We start from the raw sequence: 19,840 nt of genomic DNA, 5'->3' as shown, positions 1-19,840 counted from the left end.
TTCTCTTTCATAATGAGTCTTGTCTGCCTTTGCCATGTCTTCAAATTTTCCTTTCTCTTTACCAGACATGGTCTTCCACCTCTCTGAGCACTTCTTAGCAAACTCTGAGAAGTTCACGGAAGCATCTGGGTGCTTCTTCTTGTGCTCCTCTTGGCAAGTTTGCACAGAGAATGTGTATAGTGACATTTAGCTTCTTAGCTTCTTAGGCTCCTTTGCCCATGTTTATTTGTTATCCTCGGCAAGGCTCAGAGTTGCCCAGTGCCTGTCCAGCTCTCACTTGCCCCAGTGGCACTGTCTCTATGGAGCTTGATGGATTGCAGTGCCTGTGAGAATGGGAGCGAGACGCAGCCTCAGGCTTTTCTTGCAAGCGGAAGCAGATTTTTCTCCTTTGCTTGAAACAACCCATAAGCATATGCAAAAGTTTTTTCCAATCTCGGAGTGCACCTGTATGTACATTTCACCATGAAATCAACAATAACAGTTTTACAGATAACACCTACATTTTTCTCTAAGCTTCTAAAAACGCAAACGTATTTATATAGTTTTAATCCTTTAAGTGTACACACATTATTTTGCAACTTGTAATTTTTATGTAACAGTGTTTCATAAATATTACTCCAGTGATCAATTAATTCACATCAATGATATTAATATTCCCAAACATGGATGTGTCCAAGTCCATTCATCCAGCCTCCACCTCAGTAAACTCCGATTATTTCCAATAGCATTGTTATTTCTAAGGGACAGATTCTTAAAGGTAAGTTTACTGTGTCAAAAATATTCATTTTTCACTTTAATAAGTATCCCCCACCTCCACATCACTGGCTTGGGTTGCTCACAACATTATAGTCTCGGTGCAGTCATACTTTAAGTATGACATGAAGTTGGCTGTCCTTTTAAAGGCTAGGTTAAGAAAAAGTATGACATTATTTTTGTCATATCCTTAGACAAAGTAAGGTTCACAGATGGGCAAAATGTACAAGGATAAAGTCAATGACAGTCACAGTTGAAAAGTAACTGCCACATCTTGGGTGTATCATTTGTGCTTACTGTTTCTTTTTCCTTTTTTTTTTTTTTTTTTTTTGTACTGAGAATTGAACTCAGAACCTTGTGCTTGCCAGGTAGATGTTTCTGCTGCTGAGCTATAACCCCAGCCCCTATTATTTGTGTTTAGATGTCCCCCTGCAACCCTCATACAGTCATAGGTGGGGCTTTTTCAGAGGAGGCAGGATCCAGAGTGTGTGATTGATTCACTGATTTTTAGGATTAAGAGCACTGGGATTAAGAGTTTGTGATTACTCAGTTAGTACACTGATTGGTCTGGCACCCACCCTAACCCAGGTAGCCTGGATAGAATATAAAAGGGGCAGAAAGAAGCTGCTATGGTCACTTGTGACTTGGTGCTCATTGCTGCTGATGCTTCTTTTCTGCAGTGCCCCTCTGCCATGCCACCCTGCCTTGGAGCCAGCAATTATGGATTGAAACCTCTATAGACTGTGAGCCAAAATAAACCTTTCCTTCTTTAACTTTGGATGTTGGGTATTTTTGTTTCAGCAGTGAGAATAACTAATACACTGGGTTACTTTTAAGAAGTGTAATAAATCACACTCTCAATAGCGTTGTAGTAAAACCTATTTCCATAAGGATTGTTGCTCTCCTAATTTAAAAAAATTGAAACTCCTCCTATGATTACCTTTCATATCCTTTGGTCCTTTCCTAGTAGATAATCTTTTTATCTGTTTGTAGGGGCTATTTGTAATATGTGGAAGTTAACCATTTATCATATTATGGAACAAATGTTTTTGGCCAGGCACTCACTAGTTAATTTGTCTTATGGTAGATTTGTCATACAGAAATTTGTAAATTTGCATGTGGTCAATTCTGTCAATTATTTTGGTTTTTCCATCTTGCCAAAAAGATGAGGTGTGAATGAAAAATATGGTGAATTAAAAATGTTTAAAAAGTTTATTAAAGGCTACATTGCTGTGAATCCCCCTCAAAACACTTTCCTTCCCTTTGAACACACTTATCCCATTGTTCTTGCTACATTCTGAAGTAGTTCTGAATGGGGGTCCTCTTTTATGCGTGTCTTTAGTTGTGCTGTTGTGGCTGTGTGTATGTCCTGAACCTTTTGTGTTCATTTTGATTTTGAGGAAGAGCCAGAAGTCACATGGTACCATATCCGGTGAATAAAGTACATGAGGGTATACTGTATGTTTTTATAAACAAGCCTGCCTTTCCAGTGGCAGCGGCATTCATTGTATTTTTTTTATCACACTTCTTGAAGACACAAAAGAAAACTTCTAGAACTGTATCAGAAAGTGGCAAGCATGATGGGATAAGTGTATTCAAAGGAAAAGGGAATATTTTGAGGGGGGATTAATTCCTATGTGTCTTTTACTATAATATTTTTAAAAAGTAAACATTCACTGTATTTTTCATCACACTACATACAGATACCTAGGATTTAAACAGTAGCAGCCTAGTGAATTTTTGGTCTTAATCTGATAGGCCTAGTTCAGTATACAGAGATAAAACACTAGCTAGTCAGTTCTTCAGTTTTAGGCTTTCTGGATTGGGTTACCGTCAAGGGCTCAAAGGAGAGTTAGCTAACTGAACAGGGAGATCATAATCTGTATCTAGAAGAATAAAATGAAACACTGAGCAAAATAATAAAAAATAAACAAATAAATGAAACACTGTGCAGGACATGAGAAAGGGATCACTTCATGGGATTGTTTTGAGAATGTCATTGGCTGAATTAGTGCAGAATGTATCAGGTCTCTGAAGTTCAAGCAGGAATGTGTGGAAAAGAATCACATGAAACTGAAAAATTGTGTGCCATATCACAGGGCTCAAATGGAAACAAGTGTGTAAACCTATTCTAGGTCTGGTTGAAATTGCTAGACTTTTAGCACTATAAGTTAATCTTTTTCTTCTTTTTCCTTTTCTTGAGATATTACGGTTGGTGGATGGAGGAGTAACTCTAATTTGAATACTGTTAAAGCTTTTTGTTATTAATACTTAACAGTTCTAGCAACAATTTTTGATTTAAAGAACAAATTAACCATTATTAACTTATTTTCTAATGCCTCCAAATATTTCCTGTACACTGATCACTTTGTACAATACATACTAAGAGTCAGAAGATGAATTTTGTACTCTATAGTATGCAGGATAATAGTCCTCTAAAGATGTTCATGCACCTCAAATCCCTGGAAAGTCAATATATCATGTTACATGCAAGTGAGATAATTATATATGAGGGTTCAACCTCCTACTGCTGCTTTGGAGATGGGAGGAGAGAATAATGAGCCAAAATATTCAAGTGACCCCAATTGCTACAAAAGGCCCTAAAGTAGATTCTTTCTCAAAGCCACTAAAAGAAAACAGCTCTGCCAACATTGACTTTTAACCAATGAGACCTATCACAGGCTTTTCCCTTTAGAACGCATTTGCTGTAAGCCATTCAGTTTGTGACATCTGTTACAAAAGCAAGAGGATACTGTACTAGTACAAACTCATATTCTCTTAAGGTGATAAAAGCAGTTTAGAGTTTGGGGATCAGGTAGTCTGTCAAGTTTTTTTCTTCCCCTGTGGCACTGGGATTGAACCCAGAGTGCTAAACACCATTCCCACAGTTTTTTGGGACGAGATCTCACTAACTTGCCTAGGTTGGCCTCAAGCTTGCATCTTCCTGCCTCAGGCTCTCTAGCTGCCAGTTTATAGTCATGAGCTACCATGCCCCGCCAGACTGTCAGTTCTTTTTGTGTGAGAAAACATCACAGCTGAGTCTGTAAAAAATCTTTACTAGGAATTATATCAGGCCTAAGGAACACTTCCTTAATAACCTCACGAAAGGAAGGTGTTACTGCTTGTAACTAGATGTCCCATCAAATCCTCATGCACTCATATGTGGGTTTTTCAGAGGTGGTGGGACCTAGGGTGTGTAATACTGGGATTAAGGGTGTGTGGTACTGGGTTAGTTCATTAATTGGCATATTATAATTCTGGGTGCAGATAATGGAAAGGCCTACCTGGGTGTGGGTGCACCACCCAAAAGGCTTGTAGCCTGGATGGGATAAAAGGAAAAGGGAGGCTTGCTGCCCTCTGCCTGCCATGCCATGGACTGTTTCTGCTCTGCTTTGCCCCTGTAGCATGCCATCCTGCCTTAGAACCAGCCAACTATGGATGAAACCTCTACAAACAGGGCTGAAATTACTGTAACTTTAGGTATCAGGTATTTTGTCTCGGCAGCAAGAAAAGTAACTAAGACATAAGGAATTCAGTAAGAGGTACCTAAAATGTTCCAAGGATCTGCCCATGGTCTGTGTTTCCCTCCACCAAAGTTTTTAAAGGGGGAAATTTATTTATTTAATAAATTTTATTTTAAAAAAAGGAGAAATTTAACATCATGAGATGTTCTGACAAAAACCCCAGAGCAATCACAGAGCAAGTTCTTTCACAGATATAATTTTTATCACCAAGCTTGTACATAGAACATTGTTTAAATATACTGTTCCAAGTCTAATGCAGTGTTTCTGACTGTGCCTCACATATCAACTGGGAAGAAATAAATATGGGGATGCTTAAGCCCAACTTTGGAATAATTAAAACAAAATTCTGGGAGAGATGCCTAAACAAGATTTTTTTTGAAACTTCTTAGATCGTTTGATGCAAAGTGAAGCTTGAGAATTACTAGTGTGATGGTTATTTATGCCACAAACCATGAATTTTATGACAAATTCTTGTAAAGGAAAAAGTCATGTATGATACAAGTGATATTGCCAAAAACAGATGTATAAGTATACTTGTTCTTGTCGATTTAAGAGATTCTTGGGCTAATGCACCATGAAGGAACTAAAACACAATGTAAACAGATTTTTTGATACTCATAGAAAGCAGATGACTGACAGACTGTGACTAATGTACATTATAAGAATCTAGGTGCTTCTTTCCAAAATGAGGCCACATATCTTCAGTGAGAAAAGAAAACATAAAACATCTGCAAATCTCTTATGAAAAATTCCACTTAATTTAGAAAAGTTTTGCTTGACTTTCTATATTTTCTAAAAAGAATAAGAGATTTGCCTAATAGGGTTCCAAGAAAAAAGAAAATTGTGGTTCAATATAACCATGGTTCCACAAATTTTTTTTTTTTTTGGTGGTACTCAGGATTGAATTTAGGGAGCACTGAGCTACATCCCCAGTTCTTCTTATTTTGAGATTGTCACTAAATTGCCCAGGTTGGCCTCGAATTTGGGTCCTCTTGTTTCACTCCAAAAGTTTTACTTTGATAATAAGAAAGCAGTCACAAGCAGCTTAACTGTATTGTGAGCACCCCATAATCATGAAAGGAGTACACCAGCTTTGAAGCTCAAGACTGTATTGTTTGAGCATATTCAGTTCTGTCATAGAATAAAAATATACAGAACTCATATGTTGCTGCGTGGGGTAGCACATCCCTATAATCCCAGCATTAAGGAGGCTGAGGCAGGAGTATTATCGTGAGTTTGAGGCCAGCCTGGGCTCCATAGTGAGGTGTTTTTTGTTTTGTCTTTTTTTTTAGATACGGTCTTGTTCTGTAGTCCAGCTGGCCTTGAGTTATGTAGCCTAGGCTAACCTTGAACCCAGAGCAATCCTCCTGCCTCAGCCTCTTAAGTGCTGGGATTACAGGGGTGCACCACCCCATCTGGCCTACACAGTGAGTTTAAGGCCAGCCCGAATTGCAGGGCGAGACCTTGGCCAAAAAACAAAGCAGAACAAAACAAAACAAAACAAAACGAAAAACAAAACTAAAAAATCCGTAACTCATGTGTTAAGCACACTTAAACCACTAACCTATGATACAAATTCAGTAAAGCATATACATGTGACTACAGAAAAGCTGTAAAGACCAAAACATACCCGATTCATAATACATACACACAAAATTACATGTATTATAACTTAGTATCATTAAAGGCAGCATCGATTAAGCACTATATATATTCATAACCTACTGGAGACACTTGACATTCATGGCTTAGTTCTGCCACCGGGTGGCGACACCAACACTGGTCCCACAAGTCCCAACTAAGAAATGAAAAGCCTGCACCTGCTCACTAGCTAACCGGCAAGCTCACTGTGGCCAGACATTCTGCCCTGCAACAACACCCCCGAGACCACATACAGCACTTGAGCACGGGGATAAAGACGCACTGGACTGTGTCACCATTGGAGCACAGTAAATGTATATGTGAATAATAAATCAGACCGTGTAGAAACCTCAAAGTACACATTTTCTGCAAAATACTTAATTTCTAAGCATTGTTTTTGAAAATGTGTGATGACTAAATTTGCGTTGTCATTTTCTTAGAAAATGTACGTTAGACATGTTATCTGGCGATGGCGTCTAAGCAACCTGACACTACTGCACACTGGCCGCCACCTATAGGCCTAGGCAGCAACTCGCGCGGGTCTAACTTCGAAAGCCGACGTCTTTCCATTTAAATTTTAGGGACTGGGGCTGGGGATTTAGCTCAGTGGCACAGCGCCTGCCTGGCAAGAGCAAGGTCGTGAGTTAGATTCCTGGTACCGGAAGAAAAACAAACAAAAAAAATTTTAGGTACTACGCTTTTCCACCCATTTAAATTTTAGGGGCTACGCTCTTCCACTCATTTATATTTTAGGGGCTACGCTCTTCCACCCATTTAAATTTTAGGGGCTACGCTCTTCCACTACGGCTTTTGCTTTCACTCTGCAGTCCGAAGCTGCAGATGTTTCAGAAACTCGCAGCTCTCGCGCAGCGACCTCTCGCGACAGCGGAATCCGAGCTTCGCGACCACACTCTGGGACGCTGCGCGCAGAGGCCCTTCCCTACAGGCCTCGCCCACCGCAGCCGCCTCCAGTCCTTTCCGAGGTCACCGGCAGGGCAAATAGCAACGCGTGAGGGACGTGAGCTAACTGCCGAGAAGGCGCTCACACCCAACTCAGCCCTCGGCGCTGCCAAACCCGCTCGCTCCCCCTCCTCACCGCGCATCCCCAGCACCAGCCCCGGCCCGCCCACCGCCTCCACACCGCCCAATCGGCGCCGACGTGCCTCCGAGAGTGGCCGGAGGAGGATGTGCCGGGGCGGCCCGACGCTGAACGGCCGTTTACGTCAACGCGGTGACGTCACGCGTCGACGCTGGCGACGTACCTGTCGGACTCCGGACTCCTGCAGCTTGTCTTTCCCTTCCGTGGGTCAGGGCCGGTCCGGTCCTGAACCTGCTCCTTTCTCAGTTTTAGTTCGCCTGCAATCCGGAATCAGGCTGGAAAATGAGGAAGAGGGGTGTGGCGGCTTGAAAGTCGTCCTACTTTCCTCCAGAGTTGGACCATGGATTCAGTTTTAGTCTTTTGAGAGGGAAGTGAGGCTGGGGATTTTTATTTTTAATTTTGGACAGAAGCAGGTTGACGCTAGGGTCCATCAAAGCAAGAGGATTTAAATTTAATGCTGCTCCCGTGTTTGAAGGAGGACACAAAAAAGTCCCACCTGGCAAAATTTACGTAACCTCTTCAGTAGAAAACACCAGGTATCTTTTAAATCGCCGTAGTTTTCGTTGTGTGTCAAGCTTTCTCCAGGGTAGCTAGGTTTTAGCTTTGAAACAGATGCAGAATCCAAAGGCAGCGCAAAAAACAGCCACCGATTTTGCTATGCCTCTGAGCTGCGAGGTGAGTTGCATTTTACCAGCGAAGATTCGTTAGCTGTCATGTTCACAGATTTTGGGTCAGCCGTGAAGCCAGGGCTCTCATATTGCTGCTGCTTCCAACAGATGTACCTACGTGCTGTTAAACCCATCCTGATTACGCGTATACTCTCTTACTTTCTTTAAAATTTTACTCGTTTCCTTCAGGAACCGTCGAAGGAACTTTGAGTAGAGTGGAAGTCGGTACCAGGAAAAGACTAATTTTGAACTTAGGGAGTGGGTTTTACTTTGCCTAAATTTGCCCAAATTTAAGGATAATACCATTTTTCTATCTTTAGATTTATATGAGTATATAAAAACATTTTGCTTGTATATTTGTGTTTTCTTGTTAAACTTGTTGGACCAGAAACTAGGGTCTCAGAAATTAACTTTTCATGTGGTGTGGTTTATTTGTATGGCACTTGAAAACTGGGGAACACATAGAAGATAATTATATCTACATGAGGCATCATGTGGAAGAAAAAATCCTGTTCATGACTGTTGAATCAATAGCGAGCATATTTTCATTTCTTTATGTAGATATAATTAAAAAGTTAAGTTATATAAACATCAACTTTTAGCTATGCAGTTCAGTTCCTGTGTCATAATTGTAGTTTATGTTATTGTTTGTTGACTTCCCGGAAATACTTTTCCCTTCATATAGAGTTCATTTAGATTATTTTGCTCATTAGATCAATATGGGAAATAATTTAACTCAGTTCTATAAGCCTTTGTAAGTCACCACAAAATAGTCCTTTAGTTCAAGAGTACATACTGGACTTTAAATGCTTATGTAGATATTGTCGACTTTCATCTTAAAAGATGTTACTATTGCTACTACTGATTGTGTTCTTAGGTCTTACGGCTTGAAAATTGTGTTTATCATAAATATTTCCTAAAGTTGTATATGCTTATACGACGTCTAGTTAATAGGGAAAGCCACTGTGGACAGACTCTGTCACAGTGTGTGTCTCCCATCCTTTTTTTTCCCTTTCCCAGCTCACTCTTTGCTTGAATGACAGGTCAAAACTTTCTAGAGAGGGCAGTGTGAATGTATAGTAAGTTTACCATGTTTTGTCAGTCATACATAACTCATTAGGGATGTAAATATTTTATTTAACCTGGATTTGAATATGTACAGTTGAGAGGAACAGATTTGTTGAATCTGTTTGGGTTTAATGTTAGAAAATTGGCGATTTTCCAGATCATGTCTGTGATAGGCTTTCCATTTCCTGTTGTGACATGTTGGTAATAATTTTTAGACTGCTCAGGAAGTCAGATTTCATCTCTGTGGTAGGTCATATATCAAAGCAGTATCCTGTGGGGTTTGGACAGTCTCACTGCTTTGTAGAACCTCCAGCTTAGTTTGTAGTCAGACTTACCAGCAAGCATGTCAAATGTATAATATGGTAGATACAGTGTTAAGGATTGACGACATTCTATGGTTCAGTCTCTTTCCTGAGCAGTTTTTGTGGATTATCTCAATTTCTATACCAATTCCATGAAATAGGTACTTTTTTTCTTTTAGTTACTGTGCTTTTACAGTCCCCATTTTACAGATGTGGCAACTGAAAACAGGATTTAATTAACTTACCCAATGTCTTACAACGTGTCAGAACTGTGACAGGCCCAGCTGTATGATTTCAGAGCAGGAGCATGGCCATACTGTACAACATGGCTGCACAATCCTGCAGTTTCTACTGATTCAAATTCTAGCGAAAGAAACAGAATGAGAATATAGCACCATAGGCCCATTTACTTTTAATTATAATAGTAAAGACATTACAGCAACTCTTGAAAATAGTGGCTCTTGAAAATACTGTTTTTAAGAGAAAAACAATCATAATTCTACTACTTTAGTAAGCGTTTTTATTTATTTATTTATTTTTTAGTAAGCGTTTTTATGTGAACATTTTACATCTGTTTATAAACATTGTAGCTGTGATTTATTTTGATTCTTGAAGATAAGTATTTTTCAGTTAAACGTAAAATAGAGGATGACCGTTAGTGTCCCATCTGCATTGATTGGGAAGGTTGAATTAAAGTTAAGTAAATGTATTTTATTTGGTCATTCTTAGGGGAATGGTTTGTCTTTTAAAGTTATGAAAACTTACGTTGTTTTTAAAGTCTCAGTCTTTCACAGTAGCTTACTATTGGATTATTCTCTTCTTTTAATCTGAGCTTTATATTTGTATGTCTTGTTTACCTTTGCCCTTTTAGAAATCATGTAACATTAAATTCCCCCTTCCCAAATTTTTGTTTGCTTTTACTTTTGACAAATAATTATATGTATTTATGCAGTTATGCATGATATTTGATAAATGTGTATGTTATAGAAAGAGTAAATCAAACAAATATATCCATCACTGCCCTATTTGTCAGGTTTTTGTTGTTGTGAGAACACTTAATTACTCTTTTAGCAATTTTGAGGTATACCGTGTGTGTGTGTGTGTGTGTGTGTGTGTGTGTGTGTGTGTTAATTACTGGGAGTCCAACTAGGGCCTTGCATACTAGACAAGTGTTTTGCTGCTGACCTACAGCCCCAGCTCTTTTAAAAAATGCTTTTCTGAGACAAGGTCTTGCTGAGTTATCCAGGTTGGCCTTGGATTTGTGATCTTTGTGCTTCAGCCCCATACTGTGCCATTATATTTTGTGCAATATATTGTTTTTAACTGTTGTCATCATGCTGTGCGGTAAATCATGGAAACTTATTCTTCCTGTCTAACTAACACTTTGTACCCTTTGATCAGCCTCTCGCCTTTTGTCATCCTCTTACCTTCCAGGCCCTGATAACCACTATTCTGCTTTCTGCTTCTGAGTTTGACTCTTTTTGATTCCACATCAAAATATACAGTGAATATGGCATCATAGTGTCTTTGGTGATCTCTTTTTATCTGATGATTTTAGATCTGAATTTACCTAAAAAAGACTGTATATTAGACTCTTTTTGAATTGTTTGAATTACTGAATTAAATTTCTTGAGAGGTTTATGTAGACTTAAAATATGCTGCTTTAACTATACAAATACCATCCTCAATGTCTCATTAGTTTTATACATATCAGATTAATTATTTAGGCTATTCAGAATGTGTGTGCTATATATCTAATTTCCATTTTCCACTTAATTTGAAATAATGGTTGATTATTCTGTTTACAGGTCGTTAGTAAATAACTCTGCCTTATTTTTAATTTACTACTTTCTTGTTTTAGTTTTTCAGGGAATGACTCATTCTGCATAATACCTGTTAACATTCTACAGTGGTAATATTCCTGCATTCTTTGGGATTGTTGGCCTAGTACACAACATTGATTGTGTAAAAGGAGACAAGAAACGATCTCTCCCAGTCTGAAATCAGATAGAGAAAATATGACACATATTCCCAGTGGGAATTCAGTGACTCCAACTGACTGCTGTGGATGTTTCTATCCATGTATTCTGGGATCATCACCTATGCAACATGCCACCTACTTTTCCCTTGGCGTTCTTTTTAAACTACCTTCCTCTGTTGACTTTCCACTTTCGAGAAAGACAGTCTTTTCACTAAAAATAGAGGAAGAAGCGAACTTTACAATCATTGACCTTTCTCTTGTTCCTCATAAATCCAGATTTATTGATCTTTCTTCTCTGTGACACTTGAATATATGTTCCTTTTTGTTTTCACTGTGGCTTTAGGTCTGTGATAATCATGATGGCTTTTGTGATGCTGGGGATTGAGTCCAAGACCTTGTGTATATTAGGCAGGTGCTCTACCACTGAGATATACCCCAACCCCCATTATTATTTATTATTGGAATAGTTACAAAACTAAGTGGTATCTCTGCCTTTAGTCTCATCTTGTTGGTACATTCCCTACATAAATGCCACTTTACTCTTCCCAGAAGCCAACTTTAGATCATTCCTTTGTTCCACCTCAACTAGAGTTCTTCCATGGTTAGGTTCTTCTAATCAATCAACCCCCGGACTTACTTTAGTGCCTTATGTACTATGCCAGCAATCCCAAAGAATGCTTGAACTTTACTACTGTACAATGTTAACAGATATTATGCAGAAAGAATCATTCCCTGAAAAACAATTTGAGAAACTTCCAACATGCTCAGTTTGTTTTGTTTGTTTAACTTTTGAGATAAGGGTCTCACTGTGTTATCAGGCTGACCTTGAACTCACTGTGTAGCCCAGGCCGGCCTGGAATTCACAGCAGTCCTGCCTCAGCCTCCTGAGTGCTGGGATTACAGGCTCCCAGCACCACACCCAGCTCAGAACTACAGGTTTTTAAAAAAACTTTGTTAGGCTTAATGCCATTGTAATTCTAGGTGGAAATGTGAGAGACTGCTTTTTCCAGGGCTAGTACTCTGCACATACTTACCTACAAGTACTTTTTTGTTGCCTGCTCAGCTCCATATCTTAACTCAGGCCATTTATTTTGCTTCAGATAACTTCTCCCATTTATGCCCCATAAAAAGTTACCTTTTGAGTTCTGATTCAGGAGTATCTCTTCCAAAAAAAAGCTTCTTGTTATTAATCACAGTAAAATTTGGTCTTTTCTGAGCTTTTAAACCATTCTTCAATGACTTGTACAGCTATGTGTACAGCTTGTATTGTCAGGATATATTACTATATAGAAAAATGTAACATTGCCCTTGAGGACAGTATTAATGTAATTTATGCTGAAGTTTACTAAAAGCCGAAAGGTCTGTACAGATGTGTCATTAATTCAGAAAAATGTTTTTTGTGGTTTCTGATACTTCCGTTTATTCCATAAAGATTAATAAATGAATATGTAATTATTTTGAAATTCATAACAAAAATGTGCCATTTTAATGTGTAGCCATTACCTAGCACAAACTTATAAAAATATTTAAGTGAGAATGCTTCTTACATACAAATGACTAGATAAATCATAGTTTCATATTGTTCCAAAGATTTTCATTAATTCTTTCACGCAGATTGTGACCTACTTTTCTGTTCAGCTTACTATCCAGGCAGATACTTGATGGACATACCTTTGGAACTTAGCCGTAATCCTCAGTTCTCCCCAGCCTGCTATATAGTGTGCCTGCCTCAGCCTGTGAGTCTCTTAGGCCGCCTTTTTCCAGGGTCGTCTTTTTTCTACCCCTACCCCCAAGTTCAGGTGGTATGCTTTTTATTGTTTGAAGTTTGAGAGCTAGATCCATTGGTGAAGGTAATTATTGTCTTCATTATAGTCTGACTTTTCATAGAAACAAACCTGAATGTGTAATCGTAATGTTGGAAAGAACACTGTGGTCATGAGTGCTGTGAATTGGAGGACACAGAAATTCATTATCAACCAGCTAGTCAAACAGGACTTAGTGGATACCTTAGATTTCTTTATCATTCTCTACATTTTATTACTTCTCAAGTCCGCTTAAACATTTATCAAAATTCTTTCTACTTCTCCATTTTGCTATGTCTTAGTTCAGTCATGCTTTATTATCTGCTGTTTAAAATTGTTTAAAGGTCTATTTTCATCTAATTCTTCTATCTTTAGTTCCTCAATCTCTTGTCTTTTGAATCTGCCTTCCATCCTGTTGCTAGTATTGGCTTTCTAAATTCATATCTGATCATGTGGTTTCTCTTTTAAAAATCCTTAATAGCTCCACATGTGCATAAATGAACATAAAGTTTTCTTAGCATGATAGATGAGCCCCTCCCTTTGTGATTTGGCATATGTGTCCATCTGTAGCTACTCTCCAGTCCCAAGCAGATTTTATCATTTTGCATCTGTGTTGTTGAATAGACTTTTGTGGTGGTTTTTTTAATGGGGGGGGGCAGCCTGTATGCATATTTGGGTCTTTTTCCTCAATACACAATACCCTTCGTAACAATTTTAACAATGTTTTTGTTTCCTCATGACATGATTTTTGAATCTCTGTCACCACCAAGAGTTTGTCAATATACTGTAGGAGAGTTACTTTAGGAAATTTTTTTCCTGAAAGGTACTAAGTCTTTTGATGAAACTTCCCCAAATATGGTTGGAGAATTTTTAAATCTCTGTGGTAATCTTGTCCAGGTTAATTGGCATTTTGGTTTCCTCTCTGGAGCTTCCCATTTAAAAGCAAACAATTTTTGCAATGTAACAGACAAAGAAATATAAAAGAAGACATCTTTTAAATCTAACACAGTATACCAGGTTCGAGTAGGTGGGAACAGACTAAGTAAGGTATAGGGATTAGGCACAGTAGGGTGAAGAGTCACAACCAGGGCGCTCCCTGCTCGCAAGTCCTGGATGGGATGATACTCATTGGTCCCAGGCTTGCGAACTAGCAGGAATGGTGTATTTGAAGGAGACTGGCATTTTCTCAGTATGCCAGCTTTAAACAGCCTCTGAATGTGGGGCTTAATTTTTTCTTTTTTAGCTTCCAAAGTCTTTTGGTACTGTCTCAAGCAGACTGGTTTTGTGTGTCCCACTAACTTTACTATTTCTGGGGACACATGTATCTCTAGGCCCGGAGGATTGTCTTTTGCCGAAACCTTTGGAAAATCTTGAGTCCAAGCAGGGAGAGCAGGTTGTTCAGGCTGGTCCATAATGCAAGAATCCAGGAGGCGATATTCCTCCTATATAGGCAGAGTAACAGTCAAAATGTGGGCTTTAGGGGAGGGGTCTCTTCTCGTGGTTAAAACAGTTCCCTGGAAAGTAAAGGAAATTTGAGCCCTAAGCAAGCAAAGAAGATCTCCGCCCGGGATGGGGGAAGGGCAGTCAGGCAGGAGTAAAAAGGAATGATCAGCCACATGTCATCCAAGCTGGACCTGATGTGGCTCACATAAAGAATAAGATAAAGTTTGACCATTCACCCCTTGGACATACGCTTTTGGACCTACCAGCGGGGCCACCAGCTGGGTCACTACTAGCAGATCTAATAGTTAATAGTATTAATAGTATTAAAATAGTATGAGTTTTAATAGTATTAAAAATTTAAGAGTTTTTTTCCCTACCTTTTTAATTAACATGGGTTCCCTGGGGCCGAGGCACAGGGACCCACGACCCTATCAATCTGAAACTTCCCCTGACTCCACCACAAATACTTTTTGCTCCCTGTTCTCCTTGTCTAGCAGCTTTGGACATTCTTTCTTGAAATGTCCCCTCTCTTTACAGTAGGCACATTGGTCCAGATCCAAGAGAATATGACTGCCTTCTCCCTGTTTCCCCTTTCCTCTTCCTAATTTTTGACTGTGTCTCCTTTCTGTAAGCTCTTAACAAAATGTGGGCTACTACCATGTGTTTATCCTGTTCCATTCCCCTTGTGTCTAGCCTGACCTGTTCCTCAGCTGCCTTTTGAATTCTGTTTCTTGCTTGTGAGGCAAACAGAGTCAACAGGATCTGCTGACAATCATTCCAAGTGGGGCAATGGACCTTAAACACTGACTCAAGCAATGTAGTCACAGCCTGTGGCTGCTCTGAGGAGGGGGGATTCTGAGCTCTCCAGTTACACAGATCACTACTGGAAAAAGGAACCTATACTGTGGTAGACAGAAGATTTCCTCCCGTCCCATCGTGGCTGCCTGCTAGAGAGGCAAGACAGGGGTTTGGCCCAAGGAGGAGACTTCCTCTTCTGGGTCAGCCACTGACTCGGGGGAGGGCTACTGGAGACAACGAGAAGAATGGGTGGCTGCAGGCTCAGTGTCCTGGAGGCTGTCTCCCACCCAGCTGTTACTCTGAGGAAGAGCCCTCATCTGGTGAAGGAGGGGCTGCAGTGGGGGCATCAGGTGGAATGGGTTAAGGTGGTGGTAGACCAGAGATAAGATCATCTTCCTCTGGGGCTGAGGGTAAAATGAGGCTTTTGTCCTGGTGAACCTTCTGCAATTACTAGGACTCAATCAGGCAACCCACAAACACACATTTCAAGCCAGGGAGGTAACGCTTGAACCATACACAACTAGGAGTCTATGTATGGAAACTGATCCAAATGTCGGGGTTTCCCAGTAACAATATTTCATACTTTACCAACTACTTGTTGGTCAATTGTTTTCTGTGGTGGCAAACCAACTCCAAAAGAAGGCCATTCTGGCTCACACAGTGTTCAGAGTTTTCCCTTTTTCATCCTTATCCCATAGTTCCCAGCATTAAACTTATCAAAGTTCTTGATCATGTATTCCAACATGATCAGCTTGCTGCCAGTTGCACCCATAACAGTTGACAGAAGTATTCATGTGTTCCCCCACAATACAAACAAGAGAACAAGGCTAGCAAAGTTAGAAACAGTGGCAGTAGTTGTAGCAATGTGGAGCAGTCTGGGTGGATCCAGGTCTCTTTGAGCCTCGAGGTGGATGACATAGGAAGGGCAAGAGCAGGACTGCTACCAGACCTCCGATCCAGAGAACAGCCTCAGGTACAATAATCTGTAAGCTCGGGTGCATTTGGGGGAAAAACACAGCAGACAGACAAATAAAGCAAAACAATCCTGGGAATTAAGAATTACCTCCAGCCATGAATTTGCAAATGTTTAGACAATGGAACTGACCAAACCTGAAACACACAAAAAACAAATTCTAAACAAACCCAGAGACAAACTCTGGATAAATGTAAAAGCAACAATTCTGCTCAAATTTCCAGCTTCACTGAGACTGTATGACTACCATGTCTGGAGCTTGGGCCCATCAAGTTGTCAGTCTGGAAAAGAAACCAAAGACACACAATAGAATCCAATTTTAAATCTTACCTAGGTCGGTGAGCTGGGCTTAGTCATTCTGCTTTTGCAGCTTCTGCATCCCACTATGCAGTTGTCCCCAGCTGGCCAGCTGAAATCTGCCAGGAGGCACAGGGCCTCCTCAGACAAGGGTCTTTTTCACATTAGGCCAGATCTCGCTAGGGCCTCCAAATAATATAGCAAGTGAGTACAACAAGACAGGTACTCAGAAGAGATGGAAAAGGCAGGAACAAAAACACTTTATTGAAGAGCTGGCTGACAGTCTCTAATCAGGAGCCAGAGAAGATGTGCATGCCAATCTAGATCTCACCTTTAGTTCAAGTACCTTTTAGGTTTCCAATTCCATGGAATTGCTGAATTTTACAAGAATGTCACATAATAGTTACGAGATTTACATTTTCTGGAAGGTATAGGACAGCCAGATTCCAGATGACCATTGTGGTTTAACATTTAGCCTACTTCCCAATTTGTTTATTTTGTTCCCACTTTATGACTTTGTTCTCCTTTTAGTGGGTTTATGACTACCCAAGGGGAGAGGGTGAGGAGTGGGTTCAGATACAGTTTAAGTGAATTTAAGTCGCTTCTCTTAACTTGGAGTTAAAAAGAAAATGGAGTCTCTCTTACCCTATCAAAACTACTATAATAAGTAGACAGAGCCAGGTGTGGTGGCACATGCCTGTAAGCCCAGCACTCAGGAGGCTGAGGCAGGAGGATCGTTGCTAGTTTGAGACCAGCCTGGGCTACAAAGTGAGCTCAAGGCCAGCCTGAACTGCATATCAAGACCCTGTCTCAAAAAGACAAGACAAAAAAACCCAAAGAAGTAGACAGTTGTCCCTCACTGTATCGCAGTTCACTTATTGTGGCTTCACTGTATCTTGGGTTTTGAAAGAAAATATATCTAATTCTGCATCATGGGGTTTTTGTTATATCACAGGATTTTGTGTTATATAGGTATTTATATATTTATGATTTTAATTATTTTTGCCTACAAAATTTAAAACTATGAAAATATAAAAAATGTTAATTGAGACATTAAAGGAATATTAAAATACAGTGTGTATTTTATCAGTGGTTGTATACTGTAATGTACACAATGGAAGTGCAGTACACCACTACTGTTCACATAAGTTTGCCAGCGTGAGATTGTACACAGCATACTATTGGCTGATGGAACGGAAAGTGACCATCCACAGCACTGTGTTCTGTATCCTGGGCATTGATTGGCTCAGTGACCATAGCACTGGTCTGTTTGCTGTCATGCAGTGTGCCCATATGTTTTTTGTTGTTGTTGTTTGTTTGTTTTTCTTCTGGTACCAGGAATCGAACTCATGACCTTGTGCTTGCCAGGCAGGTGTTGTGCCACTGAGCTAAATCCCCAGCCCCAATATGCCCATATGTTTAGCATCTCTTCTTGTCAGCTTCACATGCAGTACCCATATAGAATTTTACATGTTACTAAAATTGCATAGGTTTAAGAGTGTAGAAAGTGTTTAAGAACTTATGAAGTGTTTATAAGAGTGTGGGAAAGGTTAATAAGAGAGCGGGAAAGGTTTATAGGAATGTGGGAAGGGTTTATAAAGCCTTAAAATATATATAAATAATTAAATATAACATTGCTGCTTTGCAGATTTTCACCTATGGCACGGGTCTGTGGACCATAACTCCCATGATAGGTGAGGGATCACTGTACACTACAAAATAAATATTATCGTTATGTTTATCTACATTGTATCAATAAACGTAATAAAAAAAATAAGTTTGAAAGTAGGCAAGAGCCAGGCAGCACAGGCGTCTTGTCTGTTGAGTGTGTCTCCTGAGGGCAGGGGTAAATGATTCAAAGATTTCAATCCACAAAATGGGGAGAGATTACTCATCAGAGCAGGTACGGTTTTTGAAAAACTATTGATTGCTGTATAGAGATCAAATGAGAGGGGATATCGGTGATTGTACATAGGTCATTTAGGAATTCATTACAGTAAACTAGGGCTTATCCCCACTGTGGATTTCATGTGTTGCCTCTGCACTTACAGGAATATGTTTGCAATCTATTGTGCATCTATTACAGTGTCTTTAAAATGACTTTTAAAATATTTTCTACAATTAAAAAGAAAAGGTGACTTGGAGTTACTAGTTTTTAATATACATATTTTCAGCTGCTGTTTTATGCGTTCATAGCCTTTTTTGTTTTTCCCCAGTTGAGCCTTGAAATTGAGTTTACAATTTGAAAAGATTTACCCACTAGTATTGAAGTTTTGATGTAGAAAAAAATTGTTTTGGTCTTCTTGAGATAGGGTTTCCCTATGGAGTTTAGGCTGGCTTTGCACTCACTTTGTAGCCCAGGTTGGCCTCAACTCAGTGACCCTCCTGCCTCAGCCTCCCAAGTGCTAGGATTACAGATGTGTGTCATCACACCCAACTCTGCACCTGGAAATGTAAATATTTTATAGGAGTGTTGCTCAAAATGTGTACTTCATGTGTGACCCACATTTGTAATTTTAATTTTTTAGTAGCTGTCTTACGGTAAAAAGAAAGTGGTGAGGAGGGCATAGTGGCACATGCCTGTAACCTCAGGATTCTGGGAGTCTCAAAGTAAGACGATTTTGAGTTTGAGCCCAGTCTGGGCAAAACTTAGCAAGACACTGTCTCAAAAAATGAAAAAGGGCTAGAGATATTGCTCAGTCTAAAGGTCCTGTGTTCAATTCCAGTACTGAAAAAAAGTGGTGAGATTCAATTTAATAATGTATTTTATTTAATCCAATATATCAAACATTAATCTATAATCAGATGTAAAATTATTAATAACATTTGCTTTCTTTTTTGTGCATTGTTTTAGGAATCTGGTAAATATTTTACACTTGGAGCACATCTCAGTTTGCACTGGACATGTTTCAAGGGTGGCTAGTGAGTGGCTAGTGTCTGCTTCATTAGACAGGATAGCTGTATAGATTTCTGGGTTAATAAGAGGAGCTTTTTTTTTTTTAACTTGCAGTTTTATAGAAATAGTAACCATTCAGGCCTGAGTTTAATTGCTTTATTTGGAACTAAGTTGACTGCTCATTGTAAGTGTAAAGATCTAGATGTTATGAAATGAAGTGTTTTCTAAAGTTTGAGTTAATTTTCCAGTTAGCACATAGCAGTTTTTAAGGGACTCTGAAGGAGGATATGAAGGAGTATGTGGATTTTCTAACTGAGGATCAAGTACAACAAAAAAACTTATTTTAGGATGCTTTTTCAGTGTTATGTAGACTGTAGCCTTGACTGAAGTATTTTATAACACGTCCCTTATCATCATGTAAAGAAGTCAAGAATAATATGTCTGTATTCTTTGCCAAATCTTACCATATATGTTTTGATACATCAAAATTAAAATGATTCTTTTGGGCTGGGGATTTAGCTCAGCGGCAAAAGCGCCTGCCTGGCAAGCACAAGGTCGTGAGTTCGGTTCCCGGTACCGGAGAAAAACCAAAAAA

The 19,840-nt window shown here is 39.5% G+C and overlaps 2 protein-coding genes across 6 annotated transcripts in view; one reads left to right on the top strand and one right to left on the bottom strand.

Moving 5' to 3' along the window:
• The window catches only part of Nek1 (NIMA-related kinase 1), a gene marked incomplete in the record, with an annotated part of 168,654 nt that extends 161,523 nt beyond the window's left edge, over nucleotides 1–7,131 (bottom strand). The window contains 1 exon segment of the mRNA XM_013513368.1: nucleotides 7,081–7,131.
• Nucleotides 7,132–7,177: 46 nt separating this feature from the next.
• The window catches only part of Clcn3 (chloride channel, voltage-sensitive 3), an 84,331-nt gene continuing 71,668 nt past the window's right edge, over nucleotides 7,178–19,840 (top strand). For 2 of the 5 annotated variants that reach the window (XM_005373560.2, XM_005373555.2), the window contains exon 1: nucleotides 7,178–7,553. The gene's annotated coding sequence lies outside the window, so the exon portion shown is untranslated. Of the gene's footprint in view, nucleotides 7,693–19,840 lie in introns of all 5 variants that reach the window. The other 3 variants (XM_005373558.2, XM_005373554.2, XM_005373557.2) reach the window with 2 other exon arrangements.

Source organism: Chinchilla lanigera, unplaced genomic scaffold (assembly GCF_000276665.1).
Source record: "Chinchilla lanigera isolate Chin_1 unplaced genomic scaffold, ChiLan1.0 scaffold00002, whole genome shotgun sequence".
Lineage (NCBI taxonomy): Eukaryota > Metazoa > Chordata > Mammalia > Rodentia > Chinchillidae > Chinchilla > Chinchilla lanigera.
Note: the sequence above shows the minus strand (reverse complement) of the source record. Positions and strands in the feature narration are given on the sequence as shown.